Source organism: Sus scrofa, chromosome 1 (assembly GCF_054392235.1).
Source record: "Sus scrofa isolate SSC_HxYL_T2T_F1_AM1 chromosome 1, Sscrofa_HxYL_maternal_Yorkshire_Landrace_v2.0, whole genome shotgun sequence".
Classification (NCBI taxonomy): Eukaryota; Metazoa; Chordata; class Mammalia; order Artiodactyla; family Suidae; genus Sus; species Sus scrofa.
Genome location: NC_139383.1, coordinates 39,349,509 through 39,364,456, shown reverse-complemented (window position 1 = coordinate 39,364,456; position 14,948 = coordinate 39,349,509). Strand labels below are relative to the sequence as shown.

General features: G+C 35.1%; 1 protein-coding gene and 1 long non-coding RNA gene across 55 annotated transcripts in view; one reads left to right on the top strand and one right to left on the bottom strand.

The window, feature by feature from the left end:
* TRDN (triadin) overlaps positions 1-14,948 on the bottom strand; it is a 386,488-nt gene that overhangs the window by 228,434 nt on the left and 143,106 nt on the right. The window lies entirely within an intron of this gene.
* The window catches only part of LOC110260190 (uncharacterized), a 56,183-nt gene that overhangs the window by 17,283 nt on the left and 23,952 nt on the right, over positions 1-14,948 (top strand). For 3 of the 5 annotated variants that reach the window (XR_002343036.2, XR_014804756.1, XR_014804752.1), the window contains exon 2: positions 4,917-5,029. The exons of the other annotated variants lie outside the window; for them this stretch is intronic. This is a non-coding gene — a long non-coding RNA (uncharacterized LOC110260190). The remainder of the gene's footprint in view (positions 1-4,916; positions 5,030-14,948) is intronic. 5 annotated transcript variants of the gene reach the window in all.

The following is a 14,948-nucleotide window of genomic DNA, read 5'->3' as shown; positions in this document are numbered from 1 at the left end:
GTTATTAGGTGAGATCTTTAAGTGGATACACACACAGATTTGGTTATTTCAGAGGCATTTCTGAATAATATATTACTTTTCTTAGATATATATACAATGTAAATATATCTATTGGACTTTATTAATGGAAAAATCTACCTGCAATCAAATAAAGCAATTTATTTTCAATATGCTCTTCCAATTATGGAAACTGAAATCACAGAGCCTGAGAGGACTCCTAATTATAGAAAAATCACCATTTTTTTCATTAAACTAAAAATCCTCAAGTGATATAATAAGGCAATAAAAGAAGGTTAAAATTCATAGGCCTTTTGATATTGAACAGGTACATTTTCTCCTGCCAAAATAAATGACCTGCAGTTAAGTAAATAATGGGCCAAAGGGAAAATATATTCAGTTTTATAGAACCTTGAAAGCCTCCTTCACGTCTCTGGGCTTATTATGAACTGTATAAAAACCCACAATCATTTCTGAGTGCTTCCTTATCCCAAGTGACTTCTTTAATTAACCAAAACCATGCAGGCCACAAACTGTAAACATTAACTAACATATGATCCCATATGAAATGCTTGCAAAATGTTTTATCATTCGCTTTCATTCCATAAACTCCTGCTGGGTATTTCTTTTAAATCCAGGAATCAACGTGGATACATGCACCTTCTAAAATCTCACTGACAACTAGATATTATCAAATGTCAGCAGACCTGCCTGCTTACTGGAAGTCTTCTATTTTTAGAATTTGTCAAAATTAGTTTGCTTTGGTGAATTGTGGATCCACAATCAGAGTGCACACACACCACCTTCTGCAGTGATAAGAAGGGAGGGATCTCAGGCTCTCAAGCCAAAAAGAGGTTAGTCTCCACTCCTCACAAGATTTGCTTCCAGCTGTTATACCTATCCCATCCAAATAGATTCCGAGGAGTTCATAGGTGGGGGATCAAACCGAAGCTGCAGTAGTGACAGAGCTGAATCCCCAACCACTAGACCATCAGGGAACTCCCGGATTGATTCCTAAGCATGCTCAGGGATACACAAAAGCAAAGCATATGTTTCATAACATGCAGGCCTTGTATCTAGAAAATATTATTATTTTCCATATTATTATCGTCCGTATTATTATTGTTAATTTTTTTCCCTCATGAGAGCAAAAATTTGATGGAAACATAATGCACCATGGAATTTCCTTCTTCAGTAACCAAGAAAAGGTAAGACTGGGCACACCCAAGAAATTTGAGGTATGCTGTTTTTCCTTAGCTAACATTTAGATAGTGCTTACCATGTGCCTAGAACGATCCCAAACAGTTTTAATGTATTAAGTCATTTAATCTTCACAAGATCATTAGGATGTGGGTATAATTTTCATTTTCTAGTCTGAAACTGGGAAGAACAAGGATTCAGGTGTTCAGCTCCTAAGAAGTGGATGTGAGATGCTGACAGCTCCTCTCAGATGGCCTAAGGTGGGCAAAGGATCATGACATGTAAGGGGGAGTCTATAGCTGGAGAGAGAGAGGAGTGAAACTTCCACCTGTAAGTCATAGGGATGCACACTTTCAGATTCACTCTCAAGTCTTGCTTGTGAGCTGTTCCTGAAAAAATGTTCCTAAGGCAGGACTGTATTTTAAAACCTTTAAAATCGAGAGGGAGGGGATCTAGATTGAAGAAGAAGTCAATTAAATAACTACAGCTTAAATCCAAGTGATCATGAATATATACAAATCTTGTTTAAATCCAATGGCTTTCAAAAATGTCTTCACAGAATCCTGTCTGTTCAAACTAAAATGCTTTCTCTCCTGTCAATATACTTTCTTGAACAGCAGTGATGTAAATCATAATCTTCTACAGTCTTGATAAGCTCTTTAGAAATTTATTTTTAATATATTCAGTTCTTTCCCCAAGGAATAATTCGTAATTTAGACTACAAAATAGTCTCCTATTTTCCTGAAGGAAATATGAAATCATTATTTTAGTTTTTAAAAGAATTTAGTGAGCAGTTATTATGTCCTAGCACTGAAGAACCATTAAACCCTAACCCTGCCTGTAAGAAGTTCCTAATCTAATGGCTAAAAACAGACTTACAGACAGATCATTAATAATAGAGTGTGATGATGGGAAATAATATATACAGAGGGAATGTCACAGGAAGATTCTTGCACTGAATGGCCTAAAAGAAGTTTCCCAGGTAAGGAAAGGAGTTGGGGAGGGATGGATTCCGGACAGAGAATAGCTAGTTAAAAAAAAAAAAAAAAAAAAAAAAAAAAAAAAAAAAAAGGCCTGGATGCCAAAATATGTAGAACTAGTAAAATAAACAGACTAGTGCTTTTGCAGCTTAAAGTGCAATATCCAGTTTATATCAGAAATTCTCTACAACTGTAACTATATTATGCTCTTTAACATGGCTGACTGCATGATTATGAGGCAGTGGACACAGTGGGGAAGTAGCACCACAAGAAAAAGGAAAAGCCAGACAGTCTTTCACTCCACAGTGACAGTGCTAGGTAGCCTTGGCAGAGGAATTATTAGCTCAGGATAAGTTTGTATTTTGCTAGGGGTCACCAAAATAAATCAGGCACATCATCCTTGAGAATGACACCTGTCTCTTCAGTACTGACTCACAAAAAAGACTTCCTTCATGTTCAAATAATGTCAGAGAATGCTACTGAAATCAGAGCATTTTGCTATATGAAGGAATATATTATATACAATAACATATAAGAAATTGTATGAATATATTATATTAATAATAGAATTTCATAATGAAAGCAATATTGTTTAGTATGAATACTACATGCTTAGAGTCAAATATGGGAAAGTTTCTGCTCCATCCCTTAAATTCTGTGTGAATTTGAAAATTTCATGAAGTAGCCAATTCTCACAGCCTTTATAAGATGAAGAGCTTTCAGGGCTGTTATGAGAATTAAGTGATGAAGCATCTGACAAATAGTGAATACTCAAAATATTCTTTTTCCTATAATATGTTTACAATTTATATCCCATCTAATTACACAAGAGGACTTAAAACAGACTTTTGAAGTGAGAAAACAAAGACATAACAACAGATAAAATTAAATATGACAGAAAGAACAGAACTCATTTACAGGAAAGAGGATTATCATTTTATTAGAAATATATTTCTTTGGAATTTCTGGGGATTGTTACTCTCTAAAGGAAAAATTTAGGTTGTTGAAATTTACATTGGAACTTTAAAGGTGCCCTTCATTTTACCTGAAAACCCCTCTGACATTCAAATATAGTGAATTGGCTTTATTTTTGTTCCTTGAGTGATTCTGGTTGGCTTATTTCCATAATACCTGAATTGCATGTTTGTAAGCTGCCAATATTTTATTGTTCTGAGTTATTTCACACACAAGTCAATTTGATTGTTTTTGGTTTAGTCAAATTCCACTGGGGATAGTATACAGTGTGCATTTCTCCTAATCATCTAAGCTACTGAAGTTTTCTTTACTTTGGTAGAAATGATGAATGGAATTACTCAGAATCTCAAGTCAAGTGGGAGGCTATGGGAAGAATTCAGGTAATGTGAAGGAGAAAGCAATTTACTGACTAGTTTTTAAGTTAATCTAGTTTTTTTTTTCTTTTTGTCTTTTTAGGGGTGCACTCATGGCATATAGAGGTTCCCAGGCTAGGGGTCTAATCAAAGCTGTAGCTGCCAGCCTACAGAAGAGCCACAGCAACATGAGATTCGAGCCGCATCTGCAACCTATACCACAGCTCACGGCAATGCCGGATCCTTAACCCACTGAGCAAGGCCAGGGATTGAACCCACAACCTCATGATTCCTAGTCAGATTCATTTCCGCTGCGCCACGACGGGAACTCCACGTTTTCTAGATTTTTATCAGAGGAGATTCCTTGGTTCAAAACCATTTCCAGACAGCTCAAGTCTAGCCCTTAAGTCTTGAAACAAATGTGAGGAAATTTTTAGTTTCTAATGCTGAATTGAGATTTCTTCCCCTGAACCCCCACTGCATTTTCCTGAAGGCACTGAGTATGCTCAGAAGACTACAAACTCTTTGACAGGCCTCCTATGCTGCAAATGATGAATGGTGATAGACCTCATGATACAGAATGTGTCTCTCTAGTAAATGAACACTGAGGGAATGTTCATTTACACCTTTAAAAAGTACAAAGTATGAATAATTACAAATTTCTTTCTCAATTCATTCTTTCAGCATTATTAAAAGCATCTGTAAATCTACGACTGAACATAAAATGAAAAGATCTGAATTTAGTAAGAAAAATAGTTGTTAAGTGTGTTAAAGCAATGGTATCATGTTTATTTGTTGTCACAAGGTTCTTAGACTATTTTTGTAAGATGCAGAATGATATTTTTAAAGTTTAGAATTGAACAAATACTAAAAATAAACAAAAATACGGTTTATATTTTAGGCTAAGACATGGGACTGTGCTAATGTCTTTTATTAAAATAGAGACAGGCTGACCTTCAAATTTCCATGCTGAGTGTCTCTTTCTCTTGCCTTGCACTTCTGGACCACCTTCAAATGGAGGGAAGGGACCAGAGGGATTGGAAGTGTCAACTGCTCCTCCTTTTCCTACTCTATTTATTAACAAAACAAATAAGATACCATTCATGCGATAATCCCAGACCTGTGAATTTGCCTATGCAATGAGGAACTCACCAATAAGGAATAATCTGAAGAATTTCAGGAGTTTGTATGTGGTGGGTAGATCAATGTTTTTTCCTAACCATAGGTATCTTTATACCTCCCACTTACTGGGCTATTCTGATAACATATCCTGTGTATTGCTAAATTCTACACATGTACTTTGCACACCTTGTCCTTGGTCTTGTGGAGGTGACATGTAAACAGGTGATTATCACCGAACTTAGGTCTCAGTTGTTTCAAGGCAAAATAAGAAAAGTCATGTCTCTTTCAGCTGGGTTGCTGTGTGTGTTCCTGGACATAATTGTGGAAACAAAATCAGTGAGAGACCACAGAGAAGACAGAGAAGGACCCTGTTGTTATGGAGCTTACAGTCAGAGAGAGAAGGTAACAAACACGTTAAGAGAGGTAATTTTAGATCTCAGAAATGTAGGGGCATCAAAACAGAGTGATGAGGAGGACAATGACTATGGGAAAGAGATCAGATCATACTAAACTCGTTAGAAAAGGAAGAATGGCGTCAGCACTAAGCAGGACTCCACTAACCTAGGAAACTTTATGCAAATTAGAAAAATGTTTCCTTTCTGAACATGTGCTGTCCATGGTGACAAGGTTTGACCAGGAGGGCCTGCTTACTGCAAAATTAAGAGGCAGCTCTTCCCATGGTCAGCTGCAGTTCCAGTCCAGGGCACACTGCCTTGAAAAGGAGAGAAGAGCAGGGGGCCTTTGTGTAAGTACACAAACTGTAGGACAAGCACAAAATGTATGAAGTGGCTCTCTGTCCAAAGGGGAAGACACTTGAGTTCTGACTTGAATACAAAGGAGCACATCTCCTAAGAGGTCTGATAAAAGGCAAGTCCAAAAGCCTAAGCTAGGAACCAGCCTGGTTTGCTTAAAGGTCACTGGTGCTGGAGGATACAGACAGGCTCACATCAGAGCATTCTTGGCTGTTCCAAGGAGTCTGGATTTGTTCTAAAGATAATGGTAAGCTTTTGAAGTGTTTAGTGTCGAATGTAGATTTTTAAAAGATCACTAGCTGCTTTATGAAAACAATGTTTGTAGAGGAAAAGGTATGAAAGCACAGCAGGAGACTCAATTGTGCAAGAAATGCTTGAGCGCCTACTCAGTACTAGGCACCTTTCTAGGATGTGGAGTTATAGAAGTGAACAATACAGACAAAATCACCCATTTTATGGAGCTGAGATTCTACAGGGCAGAGAGAAAAACTAACAACTAAATAAGTAAATGGAAATAAGTATCCTATTAAAAATGTATCAAGGAAGAGTAATAAGGAATGCTATTTAGAGTAATGGGTGGCAATTTTAAAGATGATCAATGAAAAACATAGAAATTGCAGTTAAGTGGATGGATTCAGAGTACATTTTGACACAAACCCAATAGGATTTTTAAATGAATTTGATGTGGTAAGTGAGGGAAAGTAATCAAGGGTGACTGACAATTTTGGCTTGAGCATCTGGGAGTTGGGAGCGAATGAGACATATAATACTCAGAAAAGGGCAGGAAATTTTGTTTACTCAGCTAGATGCCGTTTAGGGACTAATTGCATAGTCATTGTTGTCACTTGAATTATGTAGTTTCCAATTTTGCAAGAGGACTTATATAGAAGACCCTGATGGAGATACCATAGTTACTTTGTTGGATTATTCCAAAAAATGTATCTTATTGGTAACTAATTTTCAAGATTTTTTTCATTATTTTAGAAAAGTTTTAAGCAAATGGATTATTTAGTATAAACTGGCTTTGCAACCCTACTATAAGGGTGTTTAAAACACCAAAAGCTTCAACTTCTTAGATCAAAGACCATCCTGTGGGCCAAAATGTTGCTATTGGAAAGGTTTCTTTGCATTCTGATAAAAAGCTTCCCTAATATTTCCATGTATTATTACATATTTGCATATTCACTTTGATGGGAAGCAAGGAATAGTAGCTGAATGCATATTTCATATATTCTTTTGATTAAAAATGATAAAGGTAATATTAGTGTTTTTTTCTTCTTCATCTCCAATTTATAAGGGAGAAATAATTTTCCAAGGAAAAACCAACCAAAGAAAGGAAGTAAGACTGATTCAAGATCATATCATTGTTCCATTTATCCTTGTACTTTGATTATAACAGAATACCTGATATTTGCAACCTAACAAAAAGAGATGCACAGAATCATAACTATGGAGTTTCGGGGTCTGGAAGAGATCTTTGCATCAGCTATTCCAACACCCTAATTTTTCAAATGGACAAAAATGGTCTCTGGGAGGAAAAGTGGCTTAGTTAAGGCATGAAAAAACAGAAGACCCAATATAAGATAAAGATTTTCACTCAATTTTGTTTTTCTATTTATTTAATATCTATTTAGAAGGTCAAAATAAATGCCAATTATTTTAACCTATTGTTATGAATGACTCAAAACTCTTAGCTGATCCATAAATATTCATTTCCTAAGACAAAACGTTTCATAGATATTTTTTCAGTGGTCATGTTCTATTTAACCTTAATTAGATATTACATTGACCTCAAATAAACCATCCTGTCACCTGACCTGACGTCATTTCCACAACTCTAGAAACACTGTGAACTGGGAGGTTTTCCAAACTTTCAGAATTACTATTTCTTCACTTTTCTTAGTTTCTTCTATCTATCTGAACAATATCTCTTTCAACCCCAGAGCAAATCACATTTGTACACAAGGCGTGAGGCAAGAGGAAGACAGAAAAAAACAAACAGACAAATAGATAATATGAATTATATAGTTTTTCTTTTAGTACAAAGGCCAAAACTGATAGGAAAATAGACTAATGATACAAATTAGATGGGCTGCAGTCTCAAAAATAAAAATAATCTCATGTGCTTATAATAAAAATATCCTACCTGCCATAGAGTCATCCACTAAAATGTCAGATACCTATGGGATTTTAAATTCTCAGTCATATATACTGCATCTTCTTAATCCAATCATCTGTTGATGGACATTTAAGTTGTTTCCATGTCTTCGCTATTGTGAATAGTGCTGCAGTGAACATGCGAGTGCATGTATCTTTTTCAAGGAAAGTTGTGTTCAGATATATGCCCAAGCGTGGGGTTGCTGGGTCATGTGGTATACATGTATATGTGACTGGGTCACTTTGTTGTACAGTAGAAAATTGACAGAACACTGTAAACCAGCTATAAGGGGAAAATAAAATCATCATTAAAAAATTCTCAGTGATGAAACTGTCTACAACATGGCCTACTCCAGTCATTCCTCAAAGCTCAGCTCTTTTATCTCTTGATTCCCTTCTACCCGTTCCCTTCAGAACCTTTAAGCTCCCAGAGTATCCAGCACATACTTTTTCCTCTGAGTTTCAATACATTTGTTTATTTACAAGTTTGGGCTGGGTTTTGTTATTGTTGTTTTTGTTTTTTTTAATCCTCATTAGACTATGAGCCACTTGAGGGCAGAATCTGGAATATCAATACGTATATGGTAAAAGAAAATGAATAATCAAAAGAGAAAATGATTACAAGAATGCTAAAGGCTGCAGTATTATGCTCCTTCTAAAGTGTACGAAGATGAATAGACTATTTAGTTCTTGGTAGAATTAAAAATACTTCCAACAAAAATCCAAAAAATTAATTAATTTTTATTAATTTAATTATAAAAAATAATAAAATGTTAGTTATTTATTTTTTGGTTTTCTATTTTTCATTTATAAAGTTCCAGACCAAATTATTCATTTGCTTTCTGTGAGCATCTTTACCAGTTTGTGCATGAATGGAATGGCACTCGTCCATGAAAATAAAGCACTAATGCATTTATCCATGGTTAGTGGGAAAAACCCAGCTAAAGGTCAAAGATAAGAAAGGTAACTTCATTAGTTAGAAAGCTTAATTGAGATAAAACACCTGAAGTATATTCTGAATATCTATAGTTTCCCTTAAATGGAAAAGCTAGGTCAACCATCCATTGTGGTATGTTTCAGCCTAAAGAATATTGTACCTATAGATGTAACTTTAATAGTATTTTAGTGCCAGAAGAAATTTCAGAGTTTACTAAGAACACTGAAATCCAAAGAATCTGAACAACTTGTTAATTTCACCCAAGTGACATATAAATAGAACCATCTATGTGGACTCCTAATGTAGTGCTCTTTGCACAGCAGAATGCTGTCTTATTTTAGAAATAGCATAATGGGAGAAGGAATGAACAAAATATGCAATTATATTTAAAATAATGCTAAACAATTTCAATTCAGTACAAACATTGTGTTATAGTATGCTTTAGAATTATACAATCAATCAAAATAATCCAAAGAAAATAGATCTTAAGTGTGGTATTCTATATTATGCCAAAATGATATATATATATATTTTTTTTAAATATTATTGAGTATATTCCCTATGTTATAATTACATCCCCATGACTTATTTTGGAAATTTGTGCCTCTTTTTTTTCTTTTTAGGGACACACCCACTGCATAGGAGGTTCCCAGACCAGGGGTCAAATTGGAGCTATGGCAGCCAGCCTACATCACAGCTACAGCAACACCAGATCCGAGCCTCATCTATAACCTAAACCACAGCTCACAGCTCATTGAATCCCACTGAGTGAGACCAGGGATCAAACCCATGTCCTCACGGATACTATTCAGATTAGCTTCTGCTAAGCCATGATAGGAACTCCAAAAATGATATTTTTAATAGACATTTTAACCCTTGTTTCATTTGAAGATGATTTGAAATACAAGTAACATATGTTTTTAACCATCAGTTATGTCAATTCAATTTTCAAAGTTATAATTAATTCAAATTAGGTCTCTGAGATGTTGTTTTCTAGTGTCGAACATGTCTAACATTCCTTTTTTTTTTTTTTTTTTTTTTTTTTTTAAGGCCACAATTGCAGCAGATGGAAGTTCTTGGGCTAGGGATTGGAGCTGCAGCTGCAGGTCTATGCCACAGCCACAGCAATTATGGATCCAAGCCAAATCTGCAACCTATGCTGCAGCTTGTGGCAATGCCAGATCTTTAACCCAATGAGCAAGGCCAGAGATCAAACACACATCCTCATGGAGACTGGTCATGTTCTTAACCTGATGAGCCAGAATGGGAACTCTAACATTCTTTATCAGGGTGGAGATGCCTACTCTCTAATGGTATGATGGTGGTTTATCTTATAGAATTCAATTTTTCCAAGAAAAATATTTTATATATTATACATATGTTTAAAATTTTAAAGACATACTTGAATAGACTTAAAAATGGATAAATTTTAAGAAAAATCACAAAATTTCAATAAAATTTTGAGTTAAAAACCCACAGTTTTATTGACATCCCCTCCCCCATTACATGTTAACTTACTAACGAACAATGGTCTATTATACATTTAATTAATTGTTTATTGTTACTAAAACAGAAGTATCAGTTGCAATAGGGTTGTTGTTTACCAACTAGGTCATTATATAAACATGGCACATTCTTAAATATGAGTATATTTAACTTGCCATAGTTCCTAAGTCAAAATATATAGTTTAGGTTTTAGAGATCCAACACACTTTAGTGATTTACTCAAAGACTGAAAATCAAGTCACACAAAATTATCGATCACTGGGGACTTGAGTAGCAAACAAAAAACTGAGGAAATAAAAGATGTTTCCCAAGATAAAGTCATTACACTTATAAAATGCGTTAACAATTTCAATTCTTAAAAGGTAGGAGGATTGACATTTTTGTAAACTATCCAAGCGTGGAGAATAAATAATGTCTCCTTTTGTCTCAGACCTTTTCTGCTGGTTTGACTAGAAAGTTTGCCCAACGAGGTTACTGACACACAGTCAATTGCTAAACCAATGCTCAAATACTAGAATTTGCTGTTGCCATTCTCAGTAACTTTAGGACCCACCAACAACTTTAGAGATAAATTTACTCTATATTCTCTTCCATCTCAATTTAATGTCACTCTAACTGCTAAGAATAAAGTTCCCCTAAAAATCTAAGGATGGAACTGGGCGATATTTTATCACACCTATGGCCAGCTTAACAGATACCCAGGAAATTTAAAAGTAAACCATATCCAAGATGCCTCCAATAAATTTGATGAGAAGCCATTTGTGTTCTTGAGTATGGAATCACAGTCCACCCTGCTTGCCCATTCTACACGGATTCCTTTCACTGACAAACCAACACAGGCAGCTAAAGGTTTTCAGCAGATTACCCTGCTTTCTTTGACAGTTGTTTTGGCAAAATTTAGGAGTACATGCCAAATTTTCATTATAAGGGAAACAGAGATTGTGAGTTTGCGTCAAATTACACCACTCAAAACAGAGTAACAGAGTAAAGAAAAGGAAGAGAGAAAGGAAACCTAAGAGGAAATATCCCCTCTTCAAAAAATATTTATAATTCTCCCTACAGTGCTGGAGACAGTATCCAGCTATCTTAGCAAATTCTGCAACTTCCTCCAGGTTCAATTTCCTAATCTATAGGTGGAGAAGTCACAACCCACCTCCTTCGGTTTGGTGAGAATTCAGTGAAATGATCCATATGCAGTGCTTATTAGCACAGAGCCTTGTACACTGTGAGTCCCCAGTAACTGGTAAATCTTTTCCATCATCAGTGTTGTCATCATCATCTCAGACAGTCCTCAAAAGTCTTTCAAGGGCAGATGCAGAATGATGTCTGGATGACTACCTGAGTTTTTCTCCAGCTTTAAGTAAGCCACGTTTGCTATTGAAGGTTCATTGTGAATTTCCTTTCTCCTTATCCACAATACAAGGAGATAGTTTTTTAAGCTATTTCATGACATTTGAAAAACACTGTTGTTCTTCTTTTATGCAGAGATCTCATTCACACAAAATAAAACCAGCTTAACACCCTTCTATAGCTATTTCCACATCACATAGGACTTGGCAAAGGGAAGGGATGCTATAATTGTCCTATCCATTATATCCACCTGTGAGAAAATTCTTTCCTTTTTTTTCCAAATTGTTTCTGACACATGAAAATATTCCATGTTTATAAGCAATTCAAAGAGATATGAAAAGCCTAAGGAAGGACCATAGAGTCAATCAATAAAGAATCTTCTAGTTTTGGAATTTACCTAAGGAAGAGAAAAAAAGGGTTTGATATTTTGTTTCAGTGGAGAATTTTCTACTGGGTGCTTTCATAAAAATGACAAAATTCCTTATCTTTTCAATTACAGGAAGATAACATAAATTTAAATATTTCAGTGCTTGTACCTAATAGATAAAGGATAAAATGGAAACATGTTAATAATTATTATTTAATAGACTTAACACCATACTTAAATTCACAAATATATTCTCCCTTGAATGACACCGTTGGAAATCATCCAACTTCTCTTCCTATTTTAAATTGTGTATAATTGATGTTATTTTGTCATTTAGAATAATACACACTGCTTATCCAGTGTCTGCCAGAAGGCTATTTATAATTTACACACACAAAAAAAATTCCTCTGGGGAAAAAAATCATTGTTAATGTAATCACTGTCATGAATAACAGAAAATGGAAAAAGGTTTACTTCTTATACAACCTCCTTATAAGAGAAGATTAAATCATCAGTTTGTTTTTCATGATGTTTCAATATGACAATATTGGTGCTTTTTCTTTGCCTATTTTCCTCACTTTGTATAAGAGATTCTGATTGCTACAGATCTTATCCACTAAACATGTGCTTGTTACCTAAACAATGTGAGTGGTTGCAAAAAAAAAAAAAAAAAAAAAAAGTGGTTTATAGGTGACAGCTTCTTATTCAGGAAAATAGAATATGAACCAGAAAGCAGAACTACTGAAAAAATAGTAGCGGGTGTTTGAGAAATGTAATATAATTAAGTTTACATGACAAAGGACAGACACTGATTACACATCAGGGTCTAATTTAGAAGGACACCCTGTGGCATAGGGTGAGATGCTACTTTGTTTGGCTTTTACCCTTTGTTGGTTTTTCACTTGGTATTGTAAATAAAAAAGTACGTCTAATTATATCACTATTTTTTTCCCCCTCTTGGATTGAAAAAATTGACCACCTAAAAAAAGGATAAATACTAAACTCATTGTACTCAACTAATTAAGAAAATCAGAATAAAGCTGAAGATAACACTGACAAAATACTAGGACAACACTTTTACCAAGCCTGTCTCAGCCTCTGTGGCCCTTTTCTCTCTAGGCATTTACAGTGAGTATAACCTGCATCATATGGTTAAGTCCTAAAGCAGTACCTTCTCCCATTTTCTCCTCCAGTTTCTTTATGAACTGCTTATTGTCTTAATGGCAATGGTTTCTGACTAGATTGTTACCTCTTTCTGCTTTGAAAGTCATGACCACCATATTGAATACATACTCAGGATTCAATAACTACTAGGAGAGTGACTGATAGGATGACTTTGAGCTTATCAATTTGGATCTTAAGGCAAATAGGCAAAACAATAGGCAAAATAAATAGGCAAAACAAACCATCTTTAAAGGTGGAATAATTGCAACTATTCTGTGGGAATAACAGTATTATTGCTATTTTAGAAATAGCAATTTTAGAAAACCAAATTGTAAAATATTTTGGCCTAGAACAGCAGTAATGGAATTGGGATCAAAAAATACTGAATGACAGGTTGAACAGTCTACAAACTGTAACATTAATGTTGACATTGCAAAACTCATTATTGTCTCCATCTTGCACAAACATCCTGTACAGGAATAAAAGCTATGGGCAAGGAATATTTGTTTACTAACTAGGTCTCTCTGAAAGCAGCTACATCAATCTACTTAGTTTATAATTAGTTACATCAAAATAGATATGGGCCATCCTTATTTCTATGTTTAAAATAAGGGCAGCTTAAAAAATAATAAAATAAAATAAGACCTGCTTAGGAAAAGGGATAGGAAATATGCACTTATTTGAATAGTTAGAAAGCTATAGATTTCCTATTCTTTATCTACTGGGCCACCCAAATGAACCTTAGAATAGCATTAGGGGAATATATTCACATAATTACCAGAATGCTTTTTTAATCTGCGCTCTTGCATATAAACTGACAGATAAGATTATTACAAGACATGACACATTAATAAATAACACCTAATTAGTTTGATAATTCTTTGATTAAACCCTAATTTTCCTTGCTTCTCATGCAGCAATTCAAATTACTCTGCATTATTTGTTCCTTTTCAGACTATTTTAGAACATGCTTTGAATAGTCCCAGTAGGCTACCTGGGAAGGAATTTATTCTTGTCTGACAGCAGGTCCATGCCATTAATAGTGACAAGGCTAGACCAAAATGACACTGTAACGAAAGCTCCCTCACAGCAAAGATATTCCTCTAGAATCTGACACCTCTTTCAAAAGGCTAGGAGACCAAATTTTGAGAACGTGAGAAAAATGAAATATGAGGTCCTCAGTTTGTTTTCCTTAAATGGACAAAGAGAAAGTGAAGTCTTATGGACATTACACTGCGGGGGCACTTACTGGCCTTCTCCCCAAACCTAATGCCCTTGATCACAATGAAGCTGACTGAGAGAGTAGTCAGCATCTGAGGAATCACAGCCTCACAGAAGTGCTTGGATCTATTTCTGCACATTCTAGCTATTTATAATGACTAGAATGTTTAATGGATTGATTGGGACAAATACAAAAGTCAAATTCGGTTATCTTGAACAGCTTCCCTGTACTTCAAATAATCAGAAGGCAACTCCCATGGGGTCATGTCAAGTCCAGGAACTATGCAGCCCCTTATGAAGTGTAGGCTCTCTTTTCCTTTTTCCTCCTCACTTCCATCTAATTCTATATGCTGCCTGCAGTTTAGGATGCACACAGTGAATCAGCTTTGTTAATTCTGAGCCTTTGTCTCTAGAGATACCACCAATAACTTCTTTAAGAATCTTCACACAAGACCTATTTGCAATGCTTAGAAAGCTGTCATCTTTTTAAATAACAAGATTATTTCCAGGAATGAATAAAGAGGGCTGCTCTGGGATGATCATCAATATTTTTTTCCATTGAGATAAATATTATACATCATGAATTCAATTCAATAAACATCATGTATCTGGAAAGGTATGAGGCAAAGGGATTTAAAGGCAAATGTTTCTTGAAGGTGTATATAAAGCAGTAAAGAAAGACTTGCTAGGGAGAGGATGATAATAATATGTGGTAATTAAATCAGAAAGATAGTAAGACATGGTAGGTAGAAAACCATAATTTTGCCATATTTGGGCACCACCGCTACCACTATACATTTAAATAGTACATATCACAGTCAAGTAGTGTTGTAGGTGGATGTGTATATGCATGGATTATTTCATACC